We start from the raw sequence: 12396 nt of genomic DNA, 5'->3' as shown, positions 1-12396 counted from the left end.
CAGTACGCTGATGACACCCAAATAGTCTTCTCTATGTCTCCGACTGATGCAGTGACCGAGGATGGCATCTCTCCTCTCGTGGCCTGCCTGGAGTCAGTAATGGGCTGGATGAGGGAAAACCGACTCAGTCTGAATCCAGAGAAAACGGAGGTACTTGTGATAGGTTCTCCCGGCCCGGGGATGGTGGTGGTTCCACCTGTCCTGAACGGGTTCACGCTTCCCGTGAAGGACTCGGTACGCAGTCTGGGGGTGCTCCTTGACTCGTCACTCCACCTTACATCTCAGGTGGATGCGACGGTCAGGAGCACCTGTTATCAGCTTCGGCTTATCCGCCAGCTGCGCCCATACCTGGGCCAGAGGGACCTTGAAACGGTAGTACATGCTCTGGTAACCTCTCGATTGGATTTCTGCAATGCGCTCTACATGGGGCAACCCTTGTACCATACCCGGAAGCTACAAATGGTACAGAACATGGCAGCCAGACTGGTCACTGGTACATCCAGGACCAGTCATATTACACCTGTACTTAAAGATCTGCACTGGCTGCCTATTCGCTTCCGGGCGCAATACAAGGTGTTGGTTATAACCTACAAAGCCCTACATGGCTTGGGCCCAGGATACCTAGAGGACCGCCTCTCCCCATACAATCCGCCCCGCACCCTCAGAACATCTGGGCAGCAGTTACTGAGGGTCCCAGGGGCAAGATTAGCCTCTACATCGAGGAGGACGTTTACCATCACGGCCCCGACCCTCTGGAATACGCTGCCCATAAAGCTCCGCTCGGCCACCTCCCTGGCCCAGTTCAGGAAGGAATTAAAGACCTTCCTGTTCCAGTTAGCATTCCCGGACACAAGTTCCAGTTAGTCTCCCCCCCCCCCCCTGACAGCAGTGGCAAGCTGGCCAGAACGGGTTTTTAATGTGGGTTTTAATTGTATTTTTATTGTATCTGTGATTGTTTGATATGTTGTGCACCACCCTGATTGCAAGAAGGGCGGTATAAAAATAAAACTTTTATTATTTATTTATTATTAACTGTTAGGTGGGTTAATAATTGGTTGACCAGCCAAACCCAAAGGGTGCTCAGCAATGGCCCCTCTTCATCCTGGAGAGAAGTGAGCAATGGAATGCCACTTCTGGGTTCTGTCCTGGACCCAGTGCTATTCAACATCTTTATCAATGACTTGGATGAAGGAGGGCATGCTTATTACATTTGCAGATGACACCAAATTAGGTGGAGTAGCAAATACCCCAGAGGAGAGGATCAAAATTCAAATTGACCTATTAGAAAGCTGGGCCAAAACTAACAAACTGAATTTCAATACAGAGAGATGTACGCTAATACACTTAGGATGAAAAAAAATGAAATGTACAGATATAGGACAGGGGGACACCTGGCTTGACAACAGTACATGTGAAGGGAATATCAGAGTCCTGGCAGACCACAAGTTAAACAGTGTCAACAGTGAGTGAGTCAACAGTGAGTCAACAGTGTGGTGCTGCAGCTAAAACGGCCAATGTGATTCTAGGCTGCATCAATAGAACTATAGTGTCTAGATCAAGGAAAATAATAGTGTCACTCTATTCTGTTTTGGTCAGGCATCACCTGGAATACTGTGTCCAGTTCAGGGCACAATAATTCAAAAAGGATGTTGACAAGCTGGAACGTGTCCAGAGGAGGGTGACCAAAATAGTGAAAGATCTGGAAACCATGCCCTATGAGGCATGACCTAGGGAGCTGGGTATGTTTTGCCTGAAGAAGAAAAAGTTAAGAGGTGATATGATAGCCCTATATTTGAAGGGGTGTCATGTTGAGGATAAGCTGCTGCTCTGTTGCTCCAGAGACTAGGACATGGAGCAACAGACACAAACTACAGGAAAAGAAATTCCACCTCAACATTAGGAAGAACTTCCTGACAGTAAGAGCTGTTTGACAGTGGAACACACTCCCTTGGAGTGTGGTGGAGTCTCCTTCTTTGGAGGTTTTTAAACAGAAGTTGGTTGGCAATTTGTTGGGGTGTTTTGATTGTGTGTTCCTGCATGGCAGGGAGTTTGACTGGATGGCCCCACCTTCGCCTCCAAACAAACCTTGCCAAGAAAACCCAGTGATAGGTTCACCTTAGGGTTGCTATAGGTTGGAAACTACTTGAAGGCATACAATCACAACAGCAGCAACAACAACAACAATAGCAACAACATCCTCCCCAGCAAGGGAGAGGATGGCTGCCCTCTTCAACCCAACAAATCGTCTCCCTGATAAGGCAGGGTCAGGCATATCAAGGAGATGCGGTAGCTCTGAAAACAGCAGCACTAATAGCCACTTCATCTTGTTCTGGTTCTTTGACACATTAGAAAGATCCAGAAACTCTGATCACTTGATTCACTGTGTTAGTGAGGAGAGGATCCAAGGAAGCACCACCATTTGTTGTTTATTTATTTGCCATTTGGTCTTTGTAATTTATTTATGTTTCAGTTTGGTTTTAATGGATTTTCATACATGCCATGCAATGTGAAACTGATACAATGCATTTGATCTGCACCAGGCTTAACCTGATTCACTGCCAAACTGAAGCGCATCCACTGTTAATCTCTGTGCTGTAAACACCAGTGGACTGGCATAAGCCCCTGGTGTTATCATCCTTGCCACTGAACCAGTAAGTGAATGATTGTCATGATTCTTTCTGTTTACTAGACCAAACTTGTGGGAAGCAACAAGGCTTGGCGTTGTATAATTCTTTTGTATCCACCACTTGGAATTCAGTATAAGCAGGCTTTGCTGTATCTTTCCAGTGACGTCTTTCTAAATGTAAACTCGTGTTCTATAAGGATTTAATATAATTGCTTTTGTGAGAGATGTTAGCATTACATCCTGGGCCTGTAGATAAGATGTTTTAAAACATGCCAGCTTTTCATTTTAAGGATTGGCTGAAATTACTGTAATAAACCTGTTTCCACATGGTTGGAGATGACTTATAAGAGGAAACATGTTGTTTCCAAATGTGTATGCTTAGCAAAGGCGATTAGAGCTATCTGTGACCTCACATTCCAGCACCTGTGACCCCTATCAAGCTCAGTCTATTTGTGTCCCTATTCCTGTGAGGCAACTACATGCTGGAATCAATTTGTTCAGCAGTTCCGGGTATGGCTTTTAATAACATTTTAGTGTTATGAAAGTGAGAACTGGATGGTGGCTGCTAATGTCATGCAGGAGCATATACCTGGGAAGGGCAAACGGTAGATAGGATTTACTGGTAAATGATTGGCTGCATCCATTTTGGATATGTTTATTACTGAGTATTATTGTTGCATTTAGTGTTGTATTACTGTAGCATTTCTAAGGCAGCTGCAAAGCAAGGTGTTGTGCAATGAAAATATTAAGCAATATAATACAAAGATCTAAAGCAGAACACTAATGATCAAAAAGTGGAAACACAAAAGCCAACATGATAGAAAAAAATGCAACATAATACAAAGCCATCCAGACAGAATATAAAGACAAAGATAGAAAGACAAAAATAGAGAACAAATATATAGAAAACAGTTGGATTGGGTTACGCTGTATCTACAAACTCCAGTCCATTGTCAGAAGTGATGGTTTCCTGCCACATTTTGTTGCTGTTGTTGTGTTCCTGCAAGCCATTTCTGAGTTATGGTGTCCCTAAGGTGATCATATCTTGAGGCTTTCTTGGCAAGATTTGTTCAGAGGGGGATTGCCATTGCCTTCCTCTGAAGCTGAGAGGGTGTGATTTGCCCAGGGTCATTCTGTGGGTTTACATATTCCAGCTGGGATTTGAACCCTCATCTCCCAGAGTGCTAGTCCAGTACTCAGACAACTAAGCCACACTGCCTCTCTTGCATATGACACATATTATAACATCAGTTGGCATCCTGATCCCAAGTAGATTCTTGTGCCAACTTTATTACATTACTTTTCTGGTCCTGAGGCCTTATCAAAACACCTGACCAAGAACTTCCTGTACTGTTCATGTTTACCTAATCTTTCCTTGAAATAGATCCTGTCTGACATCCTTGTTGTCTAACTATCCTTTACAACAATTGTTGAAATTGAACTTGTCACCATATCAGGATAACCACATTTTGCATTTTTGTTTTTATTCATGCTTCATCCCACCCACACCTGTTAGCATAAATGTCTGTCCATAAAGCTCCACACCATGCATCTGATATATACAGTATCTCCATGTTACACAATGTGATATGTTCTTTGTGTTCAATGGTAACTTCATGTAATCACATGCATAACTGTAGGAGTACTACTAGACATACAAAAGCTATGAATGCACATACACACATGCAACTGTATCACATGTACAATTTAGCTTCTGTGAACTTGAACTGAATGACAATTTTGCTCAATAGAGCAAAATGATCAACTGTTTCCAGAAAGGCACTTATTCATGCATGAGACAACAACGGAATTTCACTCAAGGCCCATGTCCACATGGGCCAAATAACACATCCTCCCCCTGTCCTCAAGGCAATTAGTTCAGATGCTGCAAGGCCTAATTCCCAATCCTGGTGCAAACTATTTGGATGACGTATGGCCAGTTTGGCACTGAATCCATCTTATATCACCCATGGATTTTAAATACTCACCTTTTTCTTCTTCCAAGAAAATCCAGAGGTCTCTGGAGTGACACTAGACAGCTGTTTACACAATGCCCTGCTGTGCCACCTGCTACCTTCACTGCTGGCACATGTTGCTCTATCTAAGGTCAGAACAAGGTGCCTTGCTATATGGTCAGTGCTGAGTGCCTTATTTTCAGCCTCCAATGGAATGACCTATGCCACAGTGGGACATTGTGTAGACAGCTACCCAACCTTGCTCCAAAGAGCCCAAGTAGACTAGTCCAGTTAAATCACTACATGTTGACTCACCACGCAACCATTGATTCAGTGGATCCATACCTTCTGGGATGAATTAATAATTGTTGGGTGCCTTCAAGTCATTTCTGACTTATGGACACCCTAAAGCAAACCTATCATAAGGGTTTCTTGGCAAGTTTCTTCAGAGGGGGTTTGCCATTACTATCCTCCGAGACTGAGAGAGTATGACTTGCCTATGGTCACCCAGTGGTTTTCCATGGCCAAGCTGGGATTCGAACCCTGATCTCCCAAGGTCCTAGTCCAACAACCAAATTGTTATATCACCCTAGCCCTACACATTATATCATAGAGATCCACTTTATATGACATTTTTATTTATTTTATTTTTTTATATGGCATTTATTCATATTATCGTTACTATATCTTGCAGTGTTGCATTTCCTTTGAACAGAAGCTCTGAAATAAGAACCAAGCAGGTGATCATAATGTTTTAATAGCTATAATTATACTGTAATTATTTCTGATAAAGTTTTACTGTGTAACACTATTAATCTTCTAGTATGTCATGACAGTGTCTTAAATAAATTAATATATTCAAACATGGTTCCAAAGTTGGCTAATTGAATTATGATTTCTTCCATTTTCTTACAGAATTCCAGTCCTACTCACTTGATGACAACAGTAACTGAAAATAAAACTCATATACCTAATAATTATATTTTTGCAATTAAAATGTTTTAAATAATAAATAGTGTCTCTCTTGGTGATTAAAATTATTGATTAAAAATGCATGCACATAGGCAGATAGGTATTAAATAAAACATTGACTGTACCTAGTATTTGGTTGAGGTAGATAAATAGACAGAATACAGTTGGTCCTCCATATGCATGGATTCTGCATTCATGGATTCAACCATATTCCCTCCCCCCCCAAAAAGAAATCCCAAAAGCAAACCTTGATCTTACCACTGTATACAGTGCGCCTGCATCATACGCAGGTGCGCTTTACGCGGCTTTCAGCATATGCTGAAAACTGCGCTGGGAGAAGGGGCAGCACATCCCCAAAGCCATAATGGGGTGTGCGCCATTCATTTAAATGGGGCTTGAGCATAGGTGGAATTCCCTTTATGTGGGGGAGTCCAGAACAGATCCCCTGCGTAAAGGAAGGGCAGACTGTATAAGGGACAGAACCAATATGGTATAGTGATTTGAGCATTGGACTTCAACTCTGGACACCAAGATTCAATCCCCTGCTCAGCCATGGAAACCAACTGTATGCCTGAGACACACAGTCTCAGCCCCAGAAAACTTCATTACAGATTTATTTTAGGGTTGCCATGTCGAAAATGACTTGAAGGCATATAACGACAAATATAAGAGACACTATTCAATGGACTTGAGCATCTATGGATTTTGGTATCCACGGAGTTGGGGTGTGCTGGGGGAAAACTCTTGCAAATACCAAGGCCTACTATACTACAGTGGGACCTTGTTATCTGCTGTGGTTTGGTTCCAGGATCCCCCGTGGATATCAAAATCTGTGGATGCTCAAGTCCCATTAAATATAGTGGCAGAGCAAAATGGTGTCTCATATATAAAATGGAAAATCAAAGTTTGCTATTTGGAATGTATACTTTTTTTGGAATGTTTTCAAGCCGTGTATGCTTGAATCCATGGATAAAAAATCTGTGGATAAGGAGGGCTGACTGTATTTATAAACACTAAAATCTATATCTATATATTATTAAGTTTCATCAGACTCACTTCTAGCCACCTTTTAAAGGGTCTTGGGCAGGGAAAGTAATGTTCACAGCAAAAAGAGAGGGGAGAGGGAGGGAGGGAGAGCAGGGTGAGGCTTTTTCAAAATGTGAATATGATTTCTATTAGGTTATTACCAGTTATGCAATTGCTACAGAGAGCTAGTGCCTGGAAGAACTCCCCCCACCAAACCAGTAAAACCAATGCATTGCTCTTAACAAGATATTTATGCTGAATCCTACTGGGAAGAGGTGCTTTTCCTTTCCACCTAGCATCTGATATAAGGGCCAAGATCCAATTTCATGCTTGTGTTGTGTAAATATACACTCACATAGTTATGCAATGATAGCACTATACCACTCTTCAGACAAATACTTATGTTGTCTATCAGCCAATATGTTCATTTATTGTTCCATCCTGTAATGGCCTTTTCCCATAGGGCAAGCTGCACAGGGGACATTTAAGATGCCCATTAACAGTAAGTATCCACCAGATTGGACAGGTACAAGGTGTACCTGTTCACAGTCTTCTTCAGTTTGGTGAGATGTCTTTCAGAGGAAGAAACTGGCAAAACCATATCTGGGTATTCATTGCCTAAGAAAACCCTATGAAATTCATGAGGTTGCTATAAATTGACTTGAAGGTATGTACACACACATTGTATTTCTCTTTAAATTAATTAGGCCTCTTTAATTCCTCTTGGAACTGCAGTCCCAATGGCTCAGGGACCAGCAAATGAGTATTTGATACTGGTTTGTTGCTCATGAGGTCATACTTACCCTCCCATCTCCTTGTAATAAAAGTCTTCCCTGATTGATCACGATGTATACCTACCTAGGATTTTAATATTTTGAATTGTATGTTTTTTAGATAATTGATATTACACTGTAACTTGTATTAATGTTTGTGAAATTGTCTTTATGTCCCTTTTTATTCTATTGTACCTATTTTATATGCTGTACACCGCTTTGATCGTAGGAAAAGCGGTCTATAAATAAACAATTTATTAATTTATTATTATTATACAAAACTGCTATTCTGTGCTGATTCGCTTGAGATGTAAGATAACCTGGGAAACTCTTTTGTTCTACTCCCTTTCATATCAAACTTTTTGAAACTATTTAAGATGAAGGTCATGTAAAACTTTCATTATTTGATTTATTTAACCTGTATCAATTTTTGACTAGATTTTATGTGGGCAAGACCCATGATAATAGGGAGAAAATAACACTAACAAATTATTAAATAGACAAAACAGGAAAATAAGTCATTTCAAGATAAATTTCAGATGGAAATTTCAGAGACTATTACACATGCCTGCTAATGTTTCTGTGAAGGTACTCTCATTATCTATGGGGAAACAGCAAGGCACACAGAAATAGATTTAGTTTCAAAAGTAAGATGCTTCATGGAAAGAGAATGCAATTTGATCATTTAAAGCGAGTGCTTCAGATAACTCTCTCAAAAGCCCAGATAATGAGGTTTTAAAATGTTTATCTTTTTGTGACAAGATGTTAATTTTAATTTTGGGGGAGAAGCAATTAAATTAACTCTATAAAAATATCATTTGCTGCAGGAATGATAGTAGGAAGAGTTTTGAAGTAGTTGGCTATTTTGTGGCAAATGGGCTATTGTTCTCAATATGGACAGAGTGGATGACTTTTTTTATTGAAGAAAATGTGCCTCTCTCCATGTATGAGTAGATTTTTTTCTGCTATAGGATTAACTCTATTTCCCCTGCCTTTACTCCTGTATATGTGTGTGTGTGTGTGTGTGTGTGTGTGTGTGGTTGTTGTTGTTTGCCTTCAAGTCATTTTGGATTTATGGCGACCCTAAGCCAAACTTATAATGGGGTTTTATTGGCAAGTTTCTTCAGAGGGGGTTTGCCGTGTGTGTGTGTGTGTGTGTGTGTGTCCAATCTATGCTTAGATTTATATCTGCTTGCTTGTTTCCTTAACACACCTATGGGCATGTTAGCACACCCTTCCTCAAGTACCTGGTGTACCCTTTCATTTATGCCTTTATGCTATGAAGAAATAGGCCTTCTAATCAAGGTGAATGTAGCTAATACTGTCAGGTTCTACAAGCGAAACAAAAAGGCTTATCGCACAGCACTCTGAGGAATGGGAATGGGAACGGAACAGAAAGGAATGGAATGGAATGGAACAGGAGAAAAACATGTGTCATCACACGGGAGAATGCTGCTGATGGCACTGGGAGTCTCCAATTAATTTCCCACCTGTTCCACAGCAGCTGATTTTGAAGAATGGTTCAAAATTGTCCTTCAAAATCACTGCCATTGAACAGCTATCTGGTGTCACTGTGGAATTCCCCACTCAGCCATGAAACCCACTGGGTGACCTTGGGCAAGTCACATACTCTCAGCCTCAGGGGGAGGCAATGGCAAACCTCATCAGAACAAATGTTGCCGAGAAAACCCCATGTTAAATTCACCTTAGGGTCACCATGAAATGACTTGAAGGCACACAATAACAAAGAACAAATTACAAGGGCATGTATTCTTTTTAAGTTACTCCAATTTTAACAAATTTTCCAGGGAGATACAAAATCTTTATACTTTTCCTTCCCCACCCTGCATTCAGATTCTGTTATTACTTTTGGTGTAGTAGAATTTTGTGTTTGAACATGCTCTAATAGGAATCAGCTGGTTAAACTTCCTTACATTAATCACATCAGTACTGTATTAGTAGGCCCCAACAGGTACTCCTATGGAAGACAGTTATGTTTTTGCTAATATTTTCCAAATACATTGCTACTATATATATATATATATATATATATATATATATGCATATATGTTAGATTATTAAGCAGCAATTTTCAATTGTTGACTTTGTCACTATTTACTTTGTAATTGAAAACACTAGTCTGTGGCCTTCATAAAGTTTATGTATGTATATCAAAGATATTACAGTCATTTCAGTCAGGGGAACACAGTGTTTCACTACAATCTCTTTCCAGAAATGGCACTGTCCAAGCTCATGTTTACCACCTCATTATCTGTTTGTGAGAATGAGCCAAGTTCCTCAACCTATAAGAGCCCTGGTGGTGCCAGGTTAAAGGCCGGTACTGCGGCCAAAACATTATGAGTTTGATCCTGCAAGGCTCCAGGTTGACTCAGCCTTCTATCCTTTCATAGGTTGGTAAAATGAGTACCCAATGTGTTAGAGGCAATTCACTAACACATTGTAAACTGCTTAGAGAGTGCTCAGTACTGAAAAGCAGTACAGAAATGTAAGTGCTATTGCTTTTGCTAGAAAAACAGGCTTAAAAAGTAAAAGCAAGCAGGAATCACATGGAATTGAAAACATTAATATTTACTGTATTTGATAAACCATTATTCCTCCCTATAATTATTTGTTCGTTCATTCACTCATTCACTTAGAATTGTCTCTGAACAAGAACATGCCCAGATATGCCAGGTTACTGAAGACTCCATATTTTCAAGCGGAGTCTGTAAATTTCTGAGACCAAAAGATTATTCTCCACTTAGTGATGTTGGGTAACTGCCTTCCTTAGCACCACTGCTGGGGTCAAAATGAGGTTCCCAGCTATGCTAGCAACACTGGGCACTTTGTTCTGATCTCAGACCAACTTGAGGTTGTAGCAGTGACAGTGTGCTATGAACAGGGACAGTGAGTGAAAAGGAAGCCACTGTTGTTGCTGAAAACCCTCCAAAAACCCACAGCAAAAGTCATGTTATTTAAATTCAGGTTAGGGGGAGAAGCCCTGAATTGGGTGCTGGTGTCTTGAAGTGAAGACAGTCTGGACCCAACTGGGAGTTTTGGCCCTGTGTCATCTAAGCAGGTCCCAGCAAGCCTCAGGGGAACTTGGAGCAAATAATCAATGCAGATAAGGCCTTAATTGTTTTTAACCATAAGTATTTTTTAACTTTGGAAAATATTTTAACTTAAACTTTGTTTTAAATTACTGTAACCACCTTGGATTACATTCCAGGAGAAAGGTGAAGTATACATTTGTCAAGAACTGCCCACTCCCTTTGGTTCAGCAAATCAGGCTTCTGTATTTTAATAGCAAAGTTTTATTTCAGTAATCAAAGAACTTAACAGTATGGCCTCTGCAGACAGAACAACCATAATCACCAGTTGCAAACATAGAATAAACAATGCACCTGTCCTGTAAGCCTGCAGGCTTTTCTCACATTCATCCATAAGCCAAAACATTTTTACAGCCAGTGTTATTCACCTCCTGCCCTTTCCCCACACATTTCTTTCAGGCTCTTTCAAACTTCCCACAGAACTGGCCTTGGTAAATATTGATATGCCCATCATCCCCCACACATCTGTTCATTACCAGCCAGGCCATTTTCTTTCTTTGTGCAAATACTACAAATCCCATCGGTTGTACCACCAAACCCCTCTTATATGCTCACATGTTTATATTCAATTTCAACAATCCTGTAAAGGATAAACAATAGCATTACTCAAAAGGAATAAAACAGCAAAACAGCAACCACTTTTATGGCAGGATCTGTCAGATTACTGACAAAATACAATGAATTAAACAAATAAATAAATAAGCAGACAGAGAGTGACTGGCATGGCAGGAGGTTGGACTCGATGGCTGTTGTGGTCTCTTCCAACTCGGTGATTCTATGATGGAAATCTTTGCCTGTCCCTTCACTCCTACAGCCCTCAGAGCTGTCCCTCAGAGCTCTGATTGATCTAGCTCTCGACTAGGTCTTGGGGGGCATGGCTAACTATAGTGGGAAGGGAAGAGAATCATTACCAAATCCATTGGATCCTGGTGTTCTACCAGTAGAACTGCAGCAGGTGAACTTGCCCTTTAATACCATTTGTCTCTTTTGCCTATTTTACTTCTTTCATTTATTTTATTAATTAATATCTGGTCTTTCCCCAGATACGTCCTAAATTTATATCCTGTTTTTCTTCCCCCATTCGCTCCTTGCTGGGTAAACTGAGTGCACACTTTGCAGCAACTGATGTAAGCTGGGGTTAAAGGAGGAACGGGAGAGGGGAGAGAAACTGGGATTAAAAAAAAATGCTGAAAAGTGGAGTGACAGAGAATTAATTGAGATTCTCTGCCTATTTGGCTCAGTTAGAGGATATGAGAAAATAAATCAGTATCTGTTCTAGAACTGTCATGTCTGAAGAAAAAAGAATAAACATGTAGCTCGTACAAGGTTGTTACTCATGTTTTCTTACATGTCCTCATACTGCCACCTGTAACTTATTTTAAAAATGGCAATCTGTATGATCATGTTTCTCTGTGTATTAGTTTGATGCACACTTGGGGCCCCTTTGAATGTCTTTATATGAATGTGCTTTCCGCCTTATTTATACCTTATTTACTTGAAGACCTATCAGCATATGATATGTAGACTTGTGCTGAATTAGATTATTGACCATAGAATCACATAGCCATAGTTCATATATTACTATCTATCCTGATTTCAAAAATAATTAATTAGTGATCATTATAGTTCTGAGACTACAATCAGCTACCATTATATTTGAAATCCTTAAAAAGTAACCATTTTTGTTCCTGTTTCTCAAAATTAACGTCAATTGTTACCTTTAAATTTGCTTTGTTTTTAACCTCGAAGCCTCAGATTGCTGGTTTGTCACACAAAACACGCTATCTTTCCTTCTTCTTGTTAGTTGATTCAAGACTCATAACAGAATGAAGTTCAGGCTACAATCTGCAGTGGCTTCATCGTTGCACTGATATCAGAACCACTTCTGCCAGTTCAGGTGTCTGGCAATGTCAGTCTGACCCTCTCTTTTCAGC

The sequence above is a fragment of the Sceloporus occidentalis genome, unplaced genomic scaffold (genome assembly GCF_023333645.1).
Source record: "Sceloporus occidentalis isolate IW3139 unplaced genomic scaffold, rSceOcc1.0.p SCAF_6, whole genome shotgun sequence".
NCBI lineage: Eukaryota > Metazoa > Chordata > Lepidosauria > Squamata > Phrynosomatidae > Sceloporus > Sceloporus occidentalis.
This window is presented reverse-complemented; position numbering follows the sequence as displayed.